Source organism: Fukomys damarensis, unplaced genomic scaffold (genome assembly GCF_012274545.1).
Source record: "Fukomys damarensis isolate Sample0158 unplaced genomic scaffold, DMR_v1.0_HiC HiC_scaffold_1, whole genome shotgun sequence".
In the NCBI taxonomy this organism is placed as follows: domain Eukaryota; kingdom Metazoa; phylum Chordata; class Mammalia; order Rodentia; family Bathyergidae; genus Fukomys; species Fukomys damarensis.
In genome coordinates, this window is record NW_022900913.1 from 4147794 (window position 1) to 4168502 (window position 20709).

Sequence of the window (20709 nt, forward strand, 5' to 3'; positions counted from 1 at the left end):
ACAGGATGTGAACAGTGTGTGCCACACCCAGTGGGAGGACAAACAAGTGATCAAGATAGTGTCCTAGCGTCCGGTCAAAAAAGTGATACAAATCCAAACAAGGCACAGAGTGGAGCTTGTGCCCCTCGCTGGTGTCTGGGTCAGCTGTCGCCCCCGCTCTGGCCTCTGCTGGCACCGTGCCCTGCCCGCCTTGCACAGACATCCCTCTGAAGTGTGCCAGACCCTGTGTGCTACCGAGCCCCTGGCACAGGAGGTGCTGCAGCCACGGCCCTGCCCCGCTGTCCTCACTGCAGTGCACCCCTTCTCCAGATGCTCTGGCAGCTTCTATCCATCGCTGGTGCATCTGGGCCACGTCTGCCCAGACTCGGATGCTGCACGCTGGACCGAGCACTCGTTAGCTTTCCAGGTCTGGAACAGATAACCGCCATCATCAGGTTATGAAGAAAGAAGGTGTGTTCTGGCTCACGGTTTCGACCTACACAGAATCCATCTCTGGACGCCCAGCCCCGTCGGAAGGCCCCTGTGGACCTCAAAGACCAGAGGGACATGCCAAAGGGGCCGGATGTCCAGTGTCCCCTCACTGGGAAGTTGTCACAGCAGGCAGTGCCATCCTGCCATTCCTGGTCTGATGCCCCTTGGAGCCTGTGACTGCAGGAGCCAGAGAAAAACCTGCAGCTCCGAGTCACGGTATGCACATTGCAAAGGCAACAAGATCTGGCAGTTTAGAATGTTCTAGAACAACTGACAGTGGGGACATCTGACAGAATCCAAATAAGGTGAACTTTTCAGGGACAAACTGACATCTTGCTGATTTCTGGAGACGCTGGGGGCTGTTGTGAAGGACCCAAGTGAGCTGAGCCGAGACTCTACCTCTCAGCATCTTCAGGCATGTTCCTCACCATAAAAAGGGCTCTGCTTCCACCCGGACCACCCTGCTGCAAATCTCTGTTCCCAGCCAGATACTCCAATGACTGGCCCCTTCATCCTGTGGGCAGCACAGACCTCTTGTCCCTGTGGGGCCACTCTCCCTACAGGTGTCCAGGCATCTGACATGGCTTAGCCTGACTCTTGACACAGGTCACACCTCTCTCTGCTGCTCCTCATGGGCCTGGATGGTGTTGGACACAAAGTCTGAATGGGAGGAGGCCCCTCTCCCAACTCTCCAGCTCCCGTGTTCAGTCTCCATCCTAGTGCAGAGGACATGGCGTGTAAAAACACTGGCCCACAGCCTGGCTCCACAAAGTTTCCTATCTGTGCAAGCTTGAACTCCTCAGAGTCTCAGCCTCCTCACTTGCAAGACAGAACAGCTACAACATCAGGGAGTGCCTGGAGCAGTCAGGGGCCAAAGAAGAATGACAGTGTCCCACGGAGCCTCTTGGGTAGCTTGACATGTTAAAAGCAGCATTTGCATTATTGGTGCACATAACCCTCTCGCTGAAGTCGTCCTACTCTACATCCACCCACTGCCCAGTCCACCCATGGATAAGCTGCTCTACTGGGCCATGGTCCTAACTAGTTCATGGATACCTCCTTAAGCCCAGCTCCTGCTCTTATCATGACTTTGCACATACCCTAAAGAGTGAACAACATTATAAGATGCATTATTGGAGCAAAGTCAGCACACAGAGGCCCCTATGGTCCCGCCTCCTGGGGTTCACAAGCTAGTGCAATCCCTTCCTGACAGAGGCAGGGTGTGTGTGCCTATGGGGTGTGAATGCAGTGGCTGTCATTTGAGAGATGTTCTCTCATTGCCTTTGAAGAAGCAGCTGCTGCATTGTGAGCTTCCCCGTGGAGAAGACCGTGAGGGAGGATGAGTGCTGGCTCCAGCAGATGCAGATGCCCAGCAAGAAAGGGAGGCCTTTGCTCTTGTGACTACAGGAGCTGAATGTTGCCAGTGACCATGCACGAGGAAGCAGGCCCATCCCTGGGAGAGCCCTGGATGAGGCCACTGTCCAGCTCACTCGGCTGAGGCCTGGGGAGGTACAGAGCCCAGCTCCTGACCCGTAGACCCCGAGAGGACACATGTATGTTGTTTCACACATCTGATCTTGGCAAGTGTTAGGGGTTAGATCTGTGGTCATGAATTGGCAGAGTCAATGTTATTGAAGTGGCTACATCCAGGCGTGGTTGTGCACGCCTATAATCCCAGCACTCGGGAGGCTGAGGCAGGAGGAACACTGTGAGTTTGAGACCACTGGGCTACAGAGTGAGTTCCAGGTCAGTCTCAACTACATAGTGAGACCCTGTCTCAAAAAAAAAAAAAAAAAAAAAAAAAAAAAAAAGTGGCTACACTACCAGAAGCAATCCACAGGGTTTTCAGTGGATTCTCCATCAAAACCCCAAATACCTCTTATAGAACTGCAAAGGGCAATTCTAAAGTTTATATAAACCACAAAAGATCTAGAATAGCCAAAGCAGTCCTAGACAAAAAGAGAGAGAGAAAAAAAAGAGAAAGACAGACTAGAGACATCACAGTACCACATTTCAATTGTATTATGAAGCCCTACTAACAAAAATGTATGGTTCTGGTACAAAAATCAACATAGTCCAGTGGAATAGAATTCATGACACAACTATAGCTATCTAATTCTTGACAAAAGAGCCCAAAGCATGCACTGGAAAAGGCAGCCTCTTCAATAAATGGTGTGGGAAACCCTGAATATCCAGGTGGAGAAGATCAAACTAGATCTGTATCTCTTACCCTGTACAAAAATCAATTCACAGTGGATCAAAACCTAGATAAAAGACCAAAAGCTTTGAAGCTGCTAGAGAAAAGCACAGGAGAAACAAAGCCATAGGCACAGGCCAGGACTTCCCACATTGAACTCCAGCAACACCAGGAATAGTATCAAGAACCAACAGATGGAGTTACGTCAAGTGAAAATGTTTCTGCAAAGCAAGGGAAAAAACCAACGCGAAGAGGCAGCCTTCAGGCAGCCTTCAGAATGGGAGGAAATTGTTGCAGCTGCTATTATGTTGCAGGGTTAACAGCAAGAATATACTGTATAAAAACCTCAAAAAAACTTTAAAAATCCAGCCGGGGATTTAGCTCAGTGGTTCTACCACCTGCCTTGAAAGCTCAAGGTTCCTAGTTCAATCCCCGGTACAAAAAATAAATAAATAAAAAATGAAAAATTAAAAAACCCAATAGCTCCATCAATAAGTGGGAAAATGAATTGAGCTGACTGTGTATGAAAAACTGTTCAAAGTATTTAGCCAGTAGTGAAATGCAAATCAAAACTACATTGAGATTCCTCCTCCTACTCATCAGAATGGTTTCTACATCAAGAACACAGCACAATACATGCTGGTGAGAACACAGGGGGAAAAGGACTTTTTACAATGCTAGCAGGAAAGTAAAATAGTGCGATCACTATAGAAATTAATAAGGAGATTCCTCAAAACACTAGCATGGAACTATCATATGACCCATACCACCCCTTGGTACACACCCACAGAAATTGAATTCCTCATTCTCTAGGGATATCTTCATGCCTTTGTTCATTGTGATACAATTCACAAAATCCAAGAGAAGGAACCACCCAGTGCCCATCAAGAGATGAAGAGACTGGGCTGGAGTTGTAGCTCTGTGGTGCCATGTCTGCCTGGTAAGTGGAAGGTGCTGAGTTCGAGCCCCAAGACTGGGGGGGGGAGATATAAATAGATAAAGAAAATGTGGCATATATTCACAGTGGAGTATTCATCATCCATAAAGGCGGATGAAATTGTGCTACTACTTGCAGGAAGATGGACAGAATTGGGGAACATGCTAAGTAAAATAAGCTAGACTCCAAAACACAGACAATGCGTGTTTTCGCTAATATGTGGAATCTGAAAAAGATGACATGAAAGTAGAAGGGAGACTACTAGCCACGTGTGGTGGCACACCTGTAATCCCAGCACTCAGAAGGCTGAGGCAAGAGGATTGCTGCAAGTTTGAGGCCAGCCTAGGCTACATAGTGAGCTCAAGGCCAGTCTGAACTACATAGCAAGACTGTCAAGAAAGAAAAGAAAGAAAGAAAGAAAGAAAGAAAGAAAGAAAGAAAGAAAGAAAGAAAGAAAGAAAGAAAGAAAGAAGAAAGAAAGGAATAATGGAAAGGTATGAGGGAGGGTACTGGAGTGGTGGATGTGATTAAAATATATGCATGTATAGGCACTCCACATTTTAATCCAATGTTGTATAAAGTTAATAGGCATTAATGAAAATATATTTTAAAAAAGAACAAGACCTTCTGTCAGTTTATGAAGTTCTGATAGGAAAATCTGTTTTGCACAAATAATTCATAAAGTAGCACAGTGCCAATTTTGAACTTGCTGCTAAAAAATAAAATAAGGATAATATGTGTCATTGGAGAAATGGCATTAAAAGAATTATTTCTCTAAATTAAACTTCTCAAATTACTTTTGAGAAAGAAATTGTCAGAAATACGAAAATAAGTGGAAATGCTGAGCCAGCAAAATCATTATTCTGAGCTTCTGGAACTTTCTCCATAGCAGTGGAATACAATGAATACTATCAGTCACCTGTAAACCAATTTAGAAACTGAGAAAATGGGCCACGTTCACAGGCTTTTTTTTTTTTAATGAAATCCTCCACTTTTTGCCGAAGAAAGTGGAGCTGAAATAGGGGAGGTTGGTGGGGGTGAAGGGAGGGCCAGGGGAAAAAATGGGGAAAAAATAAGAACCAAGATGCATCATGTAAAGGTGCAAGATCCCAATGATGAATGTAACGGTATTGTTTACCTTAAATGTATCAATAAACAATGGGAAAAAAGAAGAAAATGGAGCTGAAAAGTCATATTTATATTCCTGCTGACTCTGGAGACAAGTAAGTCAAGGACAGCATCTCGGAACGCTCACCTTTCAGACAAAAGCTCCTCGTCTGTCAGGTAGGATGCAGATGGAATAGTACAGGCCACTTCTTCAGTTCCTGGCTCTCCTAAAGCAGTCAGTTTCCACATAAAAGAATCCATATATAAGGGAGAAATAGAAACGTTCCTCTGCATTTAGTGGTCCACTGGAGTAGCAGTTGGCTACAGGTGTCCAACTAGAATGCAGACTGTGAAGAGGTCAGCTCCACTCTCGGGCCCCTTGGGATGGCGGAAAGGGGAGGGAGCGTTGCACAGTAGGGAAACACGGAAGGCCCAGGGGGACAGAAAGGGGCCCATCCGGGATCGCCGAGCAGTGACCCAAGGTCTTGCTGTTGGCACCACCCAGGCAGCGAGGCCAGTGTCCAGAAGGGCGGTGGCCTGGCACCTCTCTGGGGGACGGTGTCCATGTGGACAGCACGGGAGAAGGCGTGTGCCCACGGGTGCCTCTTGCCTAGAGCACCTCTCTAACTTCCCTGCTGGAAGTCACTCCACTTTCTGGATTGCACTAGAAAGATGGGCTCTTCAGTATTTACAAATGGGCTGCTTGAGGAAGAGAGACGCAGATTGTTAACACTCTCGGTTCTGGAGCAAGTGTCTGGGCAGCTCTGTGTAATATTCGGAGCTAAGGAAAAGCCATCGTGGACAAAGGCTCTTTGGGCCAAGACAAACCTGAGCAGCGTGAGGACCTCTCATTTCCCAGCTCACTTCTCCAGGAGTAAGAAGTGTAGCTTGGCCAGAAGGAGGATGAAGATAGACAAGGCTCATCGTTGGGCTCTGCAAGTTTTGGTGAATTTAGGAAGACAAACTTTGTCTACAGGAATAACATGATCATTATTTTCTAATGCTTCAGGAAGGAAGTCACTGAAGCCATGGACCAGGAGGCGCCCTAGGGACCGACTGCCAACTCACTGACTGCTGTCGGCTCCTGGTCACGTTCTCGGACTGACCCCTCCTGCTGTCCCACTGTGGAACTCCCTTCCTCCGGGCAGCGCACCTCCAAGCACAGCATTGCAGTCCAGCTAGAGAAAGAAACAGTTCAGGGTCACTATCAAGCTCCTAGCCACCGGATGTCTGTGTATCAGTTCTGTCATTGCAGCCGAGAGCTCCTCTAGGTGAGGTGGGAACCTCTGTGTTTTGCGTTGCCCACAGGATTGTGCGCTAAGGGAAGAAGCCAATCTGAAGAGGCTAGCAGTATATGATCCCAACTGAATGATATTTTGGAAGAGGCACAGATATGGACACAGTACCTAGAAAAAGAGCAAGACAAGGTATATGTTGATTCCTATGTCTTAAGAAATGCTGTAAACTCTGAATTTAACTTTTTCAATTTGACAGAAAGCAAGTCTGTTGTCTCAGTGGGATGATGATTCCTCCCTTTCTTCACATTTAGATGATCTAGTCTAAAATGTACACATGGGAGGCAGGACTGGAAAACCACCTCAGATTAATTAGTGTCTGCTTCATTGGAAAGTGTTCAACAGTCTGGGCTGGTTGCTTCCCCATTGTAAAACCACAAAATCTGTTCACAAAACAGCATGGCTGGCAAGGCCCTTTTCCCAGCTCAAACCCTCTGAGGGGCATCAATGATTCCCTATTGTCTCAGTACTCATTGTGCTGCCTGGTTTGAAAGCATCTAAAAAAGGAAATGGCGCTTGGCATTAGTCTCTTTCCCTATCAGTTTGAAAGGTTGTTAAGGAAATGTTTGGACCAATCAGTTTAGAAACATAATTCTCCCTTAACAATAGGCCAATCTTTTTTTCTTTTTTTTTTTTGCTTTGAATAAGAAATATTTCCATTAGCCCCTGGGGGAGAAATCATCAAAACTGAGTGACAAGCTAATGCAGAGATGCTCAATACTGTATGTCCTTGGGGAGGTCCAGATAGAAGCAATCCTGAGATGCCACACAAACCTTCACAGACTGCCAGATCCAAAGCACTAATGGCATGAAATGTGGGCAAGGACGCGAGCAGTGGGAAGTTTCATTCACCGAGGCTGGGAATGCAAAATGGTACAGCCACTGGGGATGACAGTCTGGCAGTTCTAAAAAGTATTAAGCATATGCTTATCATCTGATCCAACAGCTGAGCACCTAGGTGTTTACCCAAAGGAGGGGAAATCTTATGCCTATGTGAAAGCCTGCCATTCATCCTTGTAGGGTCTTTACTCAAAGTTGGCAACAGTAGGAGCAACCAATACATGACATTGACTAATGTCCTTCCATAGATGAGGAGACGAAAAATCTGGTACATCGTGTCATAGAGGAGACGAATAAACCAGTACATCTGTATCATAGCATATTATTCAGAGATTTTTAAAAGAGCTTTTGAGCCAGGAAAACACAGGGAAGAATATATCGCTAATATGTTGCGAAGGAAAGAAACCAATCTGAAGAGGCTAAGAGTATGTGATCCTGACTGAATGATATTTTGGAAAAGGCACAGATATGGACACCGTACCTAGAAAAAGAAGAGCAAGAGAAGCCCAAAGCTCATATAAGGAAGGAAATTATAACGATCAGACAGAAATCAATACAATGGAGACTAAGAACGATACCAAAAAAGTCAATGCATCAAAGAGTTGTTTTTTTGAAAGAATAAATAAAATCAGTAAACCCTTAGCTAACCTTATCCAAAAAAAGGAAAGAAAAGGCTCAAATCCATGCAATTAGGAATGAAAAAGGTGAAGTCACAACAGATCCAATAGAAATCCAGAGGATCATCAATACCTACTGTGAGAACCTAAACTAATAGATTGGAGAACGCAGAAGAAATGGACAGATCTCTAGATACGTATGAATTACCAAAGTTGAACAAAGACGATGTAAAGATTCTAAACACCCCATTTACAATCAGTGAAATTGAAACGTAATTAAAAATTTACCAACATAGAAAAGCCCAGGTCCTGATGGCTTCACTGCTAAATTCTACAAGATGTTAAGAGAAGAGCTACTGCACTGCTCTTTAAACTCTTCAGTGAAGTTGAAAGGGAAACCACATTCACAAATTCATTCCTGGAAGCAAGTGTTACTTTGATTCCAAAACCAGAAAAAGAACCCACCAAGAAAAAAACCGCAGGCCAATCTCCCCAGTGAATACAGACAGACACAGTGAAATGGTAGTGGCTGCCAGAGGTGTGGACGGAGAACTGCATAGGTGGAGAACAAAAGAAGTTCAGAGCAGTGGGATCATTCTGTATGTATAGAATGCTGAATGCAGGGCAGTATGAACTGGTCAGGTCCTGTAGAATGAGCAGCACCAAGAGCTCACCATCATCCTACGATGGATGTTACTTAGCAATAATGTACGGTTATATCACTATTTTATCAAACTTATTTTAACAATTATGTAAAATGCAAGTTAGTACTACTAGCTTTACTTTATTTCATTTGTTACTGTATTATCAATATCAATTATTACTGTGTAAAACATTAATGGGAAAACTGGGAAAGAAAAGGCATATAAAAGTAAAATCTCTTAATGAAATGAGTAATAGTGGGGTGGAAAGAGGCAGCCTTTTGCTCATTTGGTAAACTTTTTGGCCATCTCATCTGTGGGCTGGGTCAGCACAGCGGGTGTGAACCCCCAGGGAAGGCCCTGTGGGGGTCACCTCAGGTAACTTGGAGCCTCAGACTGTGTCCACTGCATCCTGTCCAAGGCTGAGGAGCTGCCGGGTGGTGCCCTTGTGCTGGACGGCCTCTGAGGCCAGTGCCTCAGTTTCCTGGAGTCAGAACTCAGGCCACACAGTCCGGTCCTCTGCCCAGCTGGGCACTGGAGAGGGAAGAGTCAAGACTGGTGGGCTACTTGGCCTCACCAGTGCAGCGGGCTCAGGTAGGACCGTGGGACAAGATGCAAAAAGCTGCCTCATCCAAGCCCCCCACATCTGCTCGCTGGAAAACTATCACAAGCTTCTGACTATTTTAGACAAGATCCTCTCACCTAGATAAATACACACTGGAGGTGTGCCCCAAGTGGTGACACCTAGACGGGTGGGTCCCAGCCTCTGTTGGCAGTGGTACATCAGACCTCCTGGAGGCTGGCCTGTCTGTCCTGGAGGGCCTTCCTGGTCCCCCCAAAGCCCAGCCTTGGACCCAGGAGACATCCGTCTCACAGGGTGCGGAGAATCCCCCCAGACAACCTCACCATGAGCCCTTTGTTTTCTAATCTTTGTTTCTTTCATCACAAACGTGCTATTGTTCTTTCTTTCTGTGTATTTCCCACCAGTTAATTGGAAACGGTTCTGCCAGTAGGAAGTCTTCTATCTTGGGCTCCTGGCACAGAGAAGCCCTGGGGCACAATGTGGGTCCTGAGAATTTCCACTCCCCTAACTCAGGGTTACTTTTCTATGAACAGTAACAGTTCCATCCAAGACAGAAGGTGTTATTAAAGTATGAAAGACAGTCTCCGCTGAGAACGTTCATTGTATTGAGAATAATGTGCCACTGTTGCAGAACTCCCAGCGGTGCCAAGTCTGCGGGCAGAGAAGGAAGTGCTTTTCTCACTTGAGTGGAAGAGAGCGTAGTGGTGGTTTCTCTTTTTTAGGAACTGTGTTGTATACAAAGCTGTATGTTCTGTCTTAACAGGGCAGGCCCGCCTGTTCTGCAGAGAGCAGACCGCGGCCGCGCTCCCTCAGCCTCCCACCCGCCTCCATCCCTCCGTGGGCATTCAGCCGGCAGGCACCTAGCTCTGGGGCTGGAGGTAGACGCAGGACAGTGCCTCACCTCGAGGGACTCTGTCCAGGGACCCACAGACAACAAAATAACGCGGGACACTACCGGGCTAGCCCCGAAAGTCCCTCCCGCGCCTGATCCTTCGTCTTCCAGTGGCAAACTTGGAGCCCCGTGCTGAAGATGGTTCTGAGGAAAGGAGGAGCTGGGGTTGCTGAGCCACGGCCAGGAGCAGTGTGAGTGGAGTGAGCCATCCTCACGGTAAGAAGCGGACGTTTATGTTGTCTAGTCACTGAAACCCGGGAATGTGTGCACCAACGGGGGTGATTGGTTTAATCCTATGGAAAATACAACCTGAGGTAGACTGGTGCTGTAACAAAAAGAATGTGGCCATTTTCCTAGCAATCAGGCAAGAGGTGGGAGGACACACAGCTGGTGACTGGATGTCTGTCGTGTAGAGGCAAAACTTTCAGCAGCTGAAGCCCTGACAGAGATGTGGAAGCAGCAGACAGACTCCGCTACTGCAGGCTGGTGGGGAGTCATTGGAAGCCGGACTGTCATGAGTGTGTTTGCAACAGAATTGATTCTGTTTGGAAAGACAAGCAACGCCAGAGAGAAATGGCTCAGGGGATGACCGACTGTTTTGCTCTCAGAAATACAAAGATAAGAGACATCCAGGAATCCAGGGCTTTGTAGGACTGTAAGAAGTGACTTCTTCCAGTAGCCCAGCAGGAAAATATAGGAATAAAGAATTGTTTGTGCTAACAAGGGTCTGGTGAACTTCCTGAGCCAATTAGAGGGACTAAAGGCAGAGAAGTGGGAAAAGTGTGGAACTACCCCTTGTCCCGGAGCTCTTCCTGGTGCTTTCTTGAACGCCGTGGATCATCTGCATCGTGCAGAAGTTTATCTGGCTCACAGTCTGGAGGCTGCGCAGTCCAAAGGCGCAGCACTGGCACCTGGGGGGACCCTGTGCTGTATCCTTGGCAGAGGAGGGAGGGCTGGAAAGCATGAGAGAGAGCAGAACTCACGTTTAGTCGATAACATCACTCATCACCATTTGATGGTCTTGCTTCCTAAAACCTCCAAGGTGACATTGAAATGCAACACAGGCTTTGGAGGGGATATTCAAAGGGTAAAGCCCCTCAAGGCTGAGGGCCTGAAAGAGGCTGCTGCTCTGCAGAGAGAATGCACCTCGGTGAAGGGGCCAGAGATTAGAGGATAATGTTCAGAGAAGGTCTTTCTTCAGGTGTGGTAACTGCACATGGAATTCCTTGCAAGCAAACAGATCAAAAGGCACCGAGCTTTTTAGACAACTGTACAGTTAGAGATATCACAAATCTGCACCCCCAAAACCTTTGGGATTTAAAAAGCAATCTCCTAAACAGGAAGTGAGTTCCAAAATCCACACTGCCCCAAAGGAGAACAAAGGACCCAGAGCCTGTTTTTCTGTGAGCACAGATGGTACTGAGCAGGGAAGAGAAGTCCAAGGATGGTTTGCAGGGTGGATGTGAGGTCGGGTAGGGTAGGACAGTTTCCCTGCAGGGAGAGCAGGCAGCATCAGCATGCATTCCTGGAGACTAGAGCATGCTGTGGGCTCGAGGACAGGTGGGAGATTTCCACTTCTGCTTTTCCCCAGTGGGAGGTTTCATGCAGTTTTGTCCTGAACCCACCTCTGCCCATCAGAAAGCAGGGGTGTGGGTGGCCAGCATGTCTCTTGGATGGCAGAAGGTCCAAACATCAGGGACCATTCTGCTCCTTGTAGAGAGGTTCGAGCAGTCTGGAGATCCCTGGCTCTATCCTGTGGCTGTTCTCTTCCATGGAAAAGAGGTAAGCAGTTTTATTATTAGGGGGAAAAAAAGCAATTTGGTGATCAGAAGGATGGTCGGCCACAGAAACAATTCTATACGTGCATGGAAAGATTTCATTTTCCTCCTTGGATCCAGGAGACTATATTTCACAATCCTGTCTGCACAGGTGAGCTCATGCCATGAGTTTTGATCTCCATACTGTGCGGCCATAAAGGAAGTGCACCTGTATGGCCCGTGCTGCTGAGTGCTCCCACATGCCTTTCTCCTCATATCTCCTCTCTAGAGTGACCCGAGAGGCCATGCTTAGGACAGCAGTGTCCCAAGAGGGAAAGACTGTACATCCCTGAATCACCATGTGGAAGAGAGGGCCTTCCAGCCAGGAGCATCCGCAGGAGACTCTGAGAGGAGGGGAAATTGCTGCCACCGTGGTTTATATCGAGATGTCTCCCTTAAGCCTCATGCAGACACAGGTGGGACCTCTGTGAGGTGACTGATTGTGGCCATTGTAGCTGTTTGTGGTTGGGACTTGGGGCCTGGTGGGAAGAGGTCAGTCACCGTGAGCCTGACCCAGAAGTTTATATCTCCCTTCCTGGATCTGCTCTTGGCTCTCTGCTTCCCGTCCACCGTGATGTGAGGACCTGTTCCTCTGCCCTGCCCCGCCATGGAACGAGAGGACTATGGACAGAAACCTTACAAACTGTGAGCCAAAATAAACCTCTCCTCCTATAGCTGCAGGTGCCAGGCGTTGTGTCTCAGCAACGAAGGATATGCCCAAGGCATCTGTTTTTGGGTCAGTAAGAGTTCATGAGGTCTGCAAAGGGAAGGAATCACAGTATTTGAGGTGCAGGGAGGACGGAGACACTGGAGCAGTTCAGGAAAGGGGTTCATGATGACTACAGAACATGGCGATTCTAAAGACCACAGGGACAGAGGGAGAAGTAGCAGCAGAGATCAGTGGTAAGGAGTCTGCCTGTCCTGGTGGGAAGTTGAAGATATTGTTATTCTTCAAGGGGAATGGGAACAGATTGTAAGTCTGAATTAATGTGACGTAAAACCGCCTTTTAAACATCTTCAGGAGACTCCAATTGAAACACATTCTGAAATACTCTGTGGTTGTTCTTCAGTTACCTCAAGATCTTAAAGACAAGAAAAGATAGAAACTATTTACTTGGAGAAGGCCAGGGAGACCAGACAGCTAAGGCAGGATGTGGTGTCCTCCCCTGTAGCCTGGGACAGGAAAGGGACGTTTACAACAAAAGGGTGGAACTTCTCCGAGGTCTGTAGCAAAGCTTTCCGGGCTGATGGCAGTTTCTGGGTTGGCTCAATGTGCTAAGGGTGTATGAGAACTCTCTGTGCCACCTGCATCTTTTCTGTGGTTGTCTAAAATGATTACAAAGTCAAAATAAATCATGAAAAGAAACTGCAAGGCATAGGTCAGATTAGAAACTAAATACCTGTCAGGGAAGGACTCAGGTGGGAGCTGGGGAGAAGGGCCTGCTAAGAAGAACAGGCAGATGGAGGTGGCAAGGAGAATTCCAGCCATCAGGGGGCCACACAGGTTACCAAGGCAACCATGTGTGAGCAGGGCTGAGAGTTCAGACTTGAGCATGGGTCAAGCACAAGGACCCTCGGTCTCAGAGATCAAGCTGGTGCTTCTCTGAGCTTTTTTGCGCCTAGTCCTTGGCACAGAGACATAACTAACCTCGAAGGTGGTTAATTAACCAGTGGCTACCCAGCAAGGGTGGCAGGAGAGAGGCGGCGAAGCTATCTGTGGTCAGAAAGGTAGGTGTCGGTGCTCTTCTCAATGCCTGCATCTGGGGCTGCCGCACTGGCTCCAAATGGGGAGCCCAAGGAAGGAAGCACAAGCTCGGGCTGGGACGTTGGTTATGACCAACTGGGTTTTTGTCCCAACTGGGCCCAGCATTCATTCACCCAGAAAGTGCTGAGCACCCCTCTGTGCCAGGATCTGGGAATACGAGAGTAGCTGAGTGGCCAGCAGGGAAGACAGACACTAACCGTTACACAGCTGATGAACCTCTGCACACATGCATCCTGTGAAACCTTCTCTGTGCATTTTCTAGAGGAAAATGAAACTGAAACAGCATCCATCCAGTAGGACGGATGTGCAGTGGAGAAAGGGAAATACTCAGACTTCCGAGGACTGCTGGACAGTGGTTTTGAAGTGATGCTACTTCAGAGAAATAACAACGCCACTGCTCCTCCAGTCAGAGGGAGGCCTGTGCTGGGGCCATGATAAATGGTGTTGGCCCCAAGTCCCACAGCAGGTGTGGGAGGCCACGGACTCGCTTGCTGTCCTTTGTCCACTGACTCACAGCCACCACGGGAAAACACACAGCGCCTGGAGGAGTAGGCACCTTGGTTTCCAATGCGTGCGGGGAGAGCAGTATGGTAAGAAGGAGCACAGGAAGCCCTTGGAGTTTCCCTTCCTTCAAGGACAGTGAACCCAAAGCAGTACCTTGTCCCTGAGTAGGGTGCAGAGATTAGCATGATCAGCAACTTGGCAAGTGTAAGAGTGAGTGGTGATTCTGGGAGGGTTTTTGCAGTAAACTCTGATCAGCTTCCTCTTTTTGAGTGTCCCGGAAGAGCATTACATTCTCACTTAACTTACTGTGGGGCCTTCTCAGAAGATAGCTGGGCCACGGATTCCCACAGACCCTGCGGGGATCCTGGCAGCAGCTGCCCCTTCACTTGCGGTGGCTTCACCAGAGAATATCAGCTCAGCTCCTGGGATTTCGTCTGCAGCAGTCGATCTGATGAGCACTGTTATTTTCTTTTGAGTTGCAAGGACCCACAAGGCCAACAGAAGCCTTCGCATTCTTGCCTTTCAGCTGCATTCACTGTTCCCCTCTGTGCTGCGGTCCAGTCTGTGCTGTTCAGGATCCTGCAGCATATCATCCTAGCCCCTGCCGTTGCTGGGCTTATGCAGGTTGGAGCCGAAAGTCAGGAGGAGGTTACAAGTTTCTCAGCTGCATTAGCTAGCTCTGGCTGCCACATCAGAACACCAGACCTGGGGTCTTAAATGCTAGGATTTATTTGCTCACAGTTGTGGAGGCTGGAAGCTGAGTTGCCCATGGGCCTGGTTTCTGGAAGAGAGATTGGAAGAGAGATTAGGCTCCTCTCCTTGTCCTGCAGACAGCTTTGTTCTCACCATCCCCCGTGTGCCCTCAGAGGAAGCTCTGGTATGTCTTCTTCTTACAAGGACACCAGTCCCGTATGTTGTTGGTGGCATATTTTATGGAACCCAGGAAGGAGCAAGATGTGGCTGAAGTCAGGGAAAGCAGATATCCACAGGATGTCATTTTGTGGTGAGTTCCAGAAAGTGTACCCTATGAGCTGAAAGCATCTGGAGCTTCCAGAACAACAGGGAACTGCGGCTGAGATTGATTGGTGATGCCTGTCCAGGTGCTGGAGTAGAGTGGCCCATCGGTAACATTTGCCAACTCTGAGTTACATCTGTACTATGTCTTTACTTCTGGGAGGCACGCACCACTGAGAAACGCCTTGCTGGAGAAAACAACACTACTATGAACCAGTGAAATTGGTAGCATGGTGGAAGGTGACAAACACTATAGGAAACAGAGGAAATTTTGCCAGAGCAGGACTTGGGGACAGGAAAGCAGGAAAGGAAGGAGCAGTATTATGTGGAGTCATGAAGGTAGGCACGGCTGAGGAGGTTAGACAGGAGCATGTGAATGGGGGTGGTTGGCCGCAGGGATGTCATGGGGGAGGCACGCTCCGGGCAGGGGCATAGGCCACAAGGCTGGGGCAGGGAAGGGAGGGGTGTCATGGGGCAGAACCTGAGCGCACGATGATGGGGGGCAAAAAGAGGGACCAAGGGAGACTCGAGGGTGTTGGTCTCAGCAGCTGGAAGGTGCAGGGGCCGAAGGGAAGAGCGGTGCTCCTAGGTGGACCCGCTACTCAGGTTGGATGTGGGGCCTACGGGAGACTTAAAGGCTGGATCCCCCAAAGAGGAGCGCCGCCTCCGGTGCTCTTACTGACACGGCATTAACCAGCAAACAGGAGGAGACTGAAAATCACCAGACCGGGGCCCAGGGAACTTTGTCCCAAGCCATTGTGCATCCATTGTGGGTCCACTCATCTCCTGGAAAAAGCATTTTCTTCCTCTAAATTGCCTCTACCTTAGCCTCACCAAGCTGCAGGGTGCTTGCATTCCTGGGGAGCCCGGGGTGTGCTCACAAATCTGTATGCTGCTTCTCCTGGTAAACCACTACCAGTTCCTTCTAGTGAAACTTGGGAGGGCAGTGGAGAAAGTCCCTTCAGCCCTCAGGTCAAGCTCAATGGAAGAGAGGGTGGTTCTGATGGGGCTCTAACCCAGAATCTGTCCTACTTTGCTGGGAGGCGTTTGCTGATTTGTTCGGCAGGGTTGGACACCTGGAATGTCTCCATGGTCCAGTATCTTTGTCCTCCACGTTGGCCAACTATGTTCTCTCCTCCTGTCACTCCAGAAGCCAGGTGTGCTGGGTTTAGGTCCAACTCTCCTCACATGAATTTCTAGCCCAAGAAGGCCACACGCTGTTTTCCTGTTGTGCGCACTTCTTGCTCTTGGCCAGAAGCACAGCCAGCCCTCTTTTCCTGAGGCAGAGGCAGCAGGATCTCAGGACACAGCCATGCTTGAGCTGGCTCTTCAGCGGAGCCTCTGTGGACACCAAAGCATCTGCACATGGCCAGGGCCCCTCACAAGCCTTTCTTCCTGGGCTCCAACTGCCCTGGCTCAAGCCCTTCAGTATCCAAAGAGATGAGCCAAGGTCGGCCAGCACTTTCTCCAGGGTCCCTCCAGCACAGTAGGCATTGTCTTTTCTTTCTCGAAAGTCCCAAATGACAAGCTGAAAGTCAGTCCCTGCTGAAAAGCAGCGCTCCCTCAGATACGCAGCAAGTGTCGGACACCACGGACAGCGCCCAGCGGCCAGCCTACCAGAGAAAATGGCCCCGCAAAGCAGCTCAGCAAGGCAGGGTTAGAAAACGAAGTCGCCAGAGTTGCTGCTGCACAAAAATATATTTAAAAATAAATCATGGGGCTCAAGGACTGGAATTAGCAGAGGAGACGGACGTGTGCTGTTGGTGATTAAATGCCCTTCTCCGTGGCTGGCACATGACCAGCAGCGCCCAGGGCAGACGCACAAGCTGGGTCTGGCACTGCAGGAGCCCACAGCCAAGCTGGGGCCGGGGCTGCCGATGGTTGGGCTCAGGCCAAGGCGGAAATCCTGGGAAGAGTACTTAACCCCAGAACCGCATCTTCCTGCTGCGACACGTGGAGGTCTCCTTTTGGATGTGCTGCGGGTCAGAAGCGCTGCGCGAGACCTCAGCCGACAGGTGCTCGTTGTTCTAGAACCGCTTGACTTTCTTAGTCATGTTTCCCTTCGCCGCTTTTGTCTTAGCTTTTTAAAAACTGCTTCTTAAATGGAGCTGTTTCCTCTTCCTTCGTGCATGGTGCCTCCACCTGACATGCGCACGCACACGATCATATCCACCCCTACTCTGTCAGACGGACACACAGTCATGTCACACTCGTGCGCATTCACACACGTTCACGCACAGGCTTGCACTCACACACTCAGCAGACTGAATCTCAGCCATTCCTTCCCTGTCCTGCCCCTCAGGGACCAAATACAGAGCCAGCTGCACTGATTTCTGGAAAACCCGAGACCTCTGCCTTTGTCGAATTACAGACTTCCATTGCTCCTCTGTCGTTCTCACGCTGGGCAGTTGAGTGGTGCTCTTCTCCTAACCTTTGGAGCCTGCAGATGTCATCTTGCATGGCAGAGGGGGTTGTACCTATGATTACATTAAGGATGTTCAGGACTGTGGTGCGACTCCATGGATAGAGAGCTAGGTCAGCATTGTGAAGCCCTGGATGCAATCCCCAACACTGAAAAAAATATTTTGTCATCAGTTAAAGATCTTTAGTGAGAGGTTATCTTGAATTATGCAAATGCACCCAATGGCGTAGTAAAGTCTTTATGAGGCCATAATATTAAGTACAATAGATCAGACATAAATGGCACATGGTTTATCTGATACGAGAAAACCAAATTATAACTAAAGAGCAAAATAAAAGATAAATAATAAGAAACAGGGAGATGGATCTCTGGCAAATGGGAAGAGACGGGCGGAGGGAGGGAAGGAGATGAAGAAAGGAATTAAGATATGTTACGTGCGTGCAGTGATTCCACGCGAGGATTGTAATCATTCTGTCCTGCAAACCTGGGCTAAGAATCATCTTAAAAATACATTTTGAGAAAGAGAGGCAGCAGGGTGGCTGCAGGAGGAGGCCCTGTGATGACAGCAGCCGAGGATGAAGTGCACCCTTCGGGAGGGAGGGCGACACCGGCTCGTGTGCTTTACCACCTGGAGCGCGGCAGAGAGCGGGAAACAGTCTACTCAGAGCCTCAGGAGACAGCAGCCCTCTGCACTCAGCAAGCCTGGGTTTGGCTCCTGCCCCCAGAGCTGTAAAACAATAAACTTAGGTGATTTCAAGTCACTGTGTTTGTGATCATTTATTGCAGCAGCAGTAGAAAATTAAAATGTCAATTTTAACTACCATATGCATGTGTACATGTGTGTATTTCCTTGTCTGGCCAAGTGCAATCATGCAAAGTGGATTATTTTGCATCTTCTGTGTCTTTTTTTCTATCAATTCCTACAGATTTACCTTTTTAAAGTACTCTCTGGTATTCCTTTGCATGACTGAACATATTGTTCATAATCTATTCTAAACATATGCATACAAGGCATAATAAAAATATACAGAGAATGCTCAAATTAAAAAAGTTGTAACAGTAAAAGACACACTGGCATTAGTCTACTGCACAGTACCACCCTTCACTTTTCGCTTATCTAATGTACCCTGCACTTTCTGAAGCAGCTCTGGGTGTTCTATCTTGTGTCTATGAGATTTGATCAAAAGTGCGGTGACCGCTGCTGCTGAGTATCTTTCGGCAGAAAGGCGGGCTTGTAAAAACATGGCAAAGTGTCTTCACCCACCTTACTTGCCAGGTCTGGCACTGTGTGACTTCTCTAAAAGGGCCATGCTTCGAAGAGAAGCATTTGGAATGGATTTGGGACAACACCACAGAGGACACGACAGAAAGAGGGCTCCAGAGCTGCTTGAGAGAGCAGGAAGGGCGGGCTGAGTGTCTCACAGCCCGGGGGTTTTCTGAGAAGGGCTGATACGTCTTTTACTGTGATTGTTTGTTTTTATTTGTTTACAGTTTGTTATTTACAGGCTGGAGGCCTGGAAGCTGGTTGGAAGGACCGCGTGAGTCTGTCAGAAGGCTGAAGAGGCTGTGCGGGAGGCCGAAGGAACTGCAGGCCAGTGATAAGAGGCAATGGTGAAGACAGGAGCTTCTCTAGAGAGAGAACTGTCTCCTTCTCCTCTCTTTTTCACTCTGCCCACGCGACAGGCCTGGTCGCCGCCTCCCACGTCTAGGTTGGGTCGTCCCGCCTCCGTTGGCTGGTCTACCTGTCAGTCATCACAGACACCAGTTCTTACCCGAGTCATGCTATGTCACAGTGAACAGTGACAGTCCACCCCTTGTCAGCCCGACGGTCAGGCGCATCTCCTTCAACCATGCTCAGTCTCCAGATACCACAGCAAGTTCACAGTTACACCCACCGCAACACAAATATCCTGCATACAAGCAGAAATGCAGTCATTCCTTCCCCACGATAGAAGGCGAAGTTTTTCTTTGGGTGAGGCTTACACTTCTCCTGGTGTTCAGTAACTTGAACATTTTAATATAGATTTAACAATACTTAAGAACTGATGGTGCTGGGTGCGGTGGTATGATCCACAATCTCAGCACTCCTGGGAGGCTGAGACAGGAGGATCACAAGTTCAAGCTCAGTCAGGGCAGTTTGGTGACTTAGTGAAACCTCATCTCAAAATCTGAAAATGGCTGGGGATCTCAGTGCAAAAGGATTGCATTTAACCTCCAGTACTGCCAAGGGGGCTGGGGAGAGGGAGAGAAAGACAGAGAGAGAACTATTAAGTCAATCAATGTTATAGTAGCAAGAAAAAGCTGTCTGCTTGATATATGTGTCTGTATGTATGCACGAGCATATTAACAGAATAGGAAGGAGATGCTCATTACAGTTACAGCCCTCATTTCTGTAACTTGTCATGGAGTCGTAGCTGGTACTGTAACCACCTTCTTCTACTCACTCTGTGTTCTCTTGGCCTTCGGCCAGCACCTCAGCAGGCCTTGGTTCTTTTCCTGGCAGGACAACGTATACTTGGTCCCTGGAGGTTCTGGGCCACTTGTCATCCTGCCTGGATTGGCTTGCTGTACCTTCCCACGACCTTAACAACAGGGTAGAGCAACACCAGGAGACACCCTCAGGCATCTCCTGCACTGCAAACACATTCCTCCTCTTCTCCATCATGGAGGAATATGGTCTAGTTTCCCCTTGGTAGCTTGGAGCAGTTCCCCCACCACCACTAAATCCCCTTTCAGCTTTTTTCACTGGGAGACCTAAAGAGACAGAAATGGCCAGGGGGAAGCCTTGGCCTCCAGTTCAATGGGACCCTTGTGCCTCCTGGTACAAGCCTTCCCCTGTCTGTCTGACCACCTCCCCTATCACAGCACAGCTGATCTGCTAGTTGGGTAGAAAGGGAGGCCTGCTGGATTGGGGCCTTTGCCAACTCAGTAACTCGATGTGCAGGGCAGGACCCAGAGCGTGGGCAGTGTGGATCTTCACTGCGGCTGTGCTGGCCGTGGACTCTGCCCTCGTCCATTCCCAGAGAGCCTGAGAGGTCGACAGCCGTTAGCTGTGTGATTCCCTTTCTATACCTGATACTGATACTGATACTGCTTGTATGTTCTTTCTTTTGCTTTTTCTTGGTCAATTTTATTAAGCTTTTCAGAGAAGGAGTCTTTTTGCTTTCTTATTTTCTGTTCTATGTTTATTTTCTACTTCCTTGATTTGTGTCCTTGTTTATGTTGCCTTCACTCTTTCATTTAAAATTTTTTTCCTTTAGCTGGGCATGGTGGCACAGGCCTGTAATTCTAGCACTCAGGAGGTTGAGGCAGGAGGATCGCTGTGAGTTGAAGACCAGTCTGGGCTACACAGTGAGTTCCAGCTCAGTCTCAACTACATAGTGAGACCCTGTCTCAAAAACCAAATAACAAATTCTAGCATCTAGCACTCAGGAGGTTGAGGCAGGAGGATCGCTGTGAGTTGAAGACCAGTCTGGGCTACACAGTGAGTTCCAGCTCAGTCTCAACTACATAGTGAGACCCTGTCTCAAAAACCAAATAACAAAATACAAAACAAAAAATTGCCATTCTTTCTCCAGTATCTTGAGGTCATGATGAAATGACAGAT

At 48.4% G+C, this 20709-nt stretch overlaps 1 long non-coding RNA gene across 1 annotated transcript; it reads left to right on the top strand.

The window, feature by feature from the left end:
• The first annotated feature begins 9300 nt into the window (after positions 1-9300).
• Positions 9301-20397, top strand: LOC117283259. The gene is made up of 3 exons (XR_004514248.1): positions 9301-9796; positions 11627-11813; positions 18594-20397. It is a non-coding gene; the product is annotated as an uncharacterized LOC117283259 (long non-coding RNA).
• Positions 20398-20709: the final 312 nt, after the last annotated feature.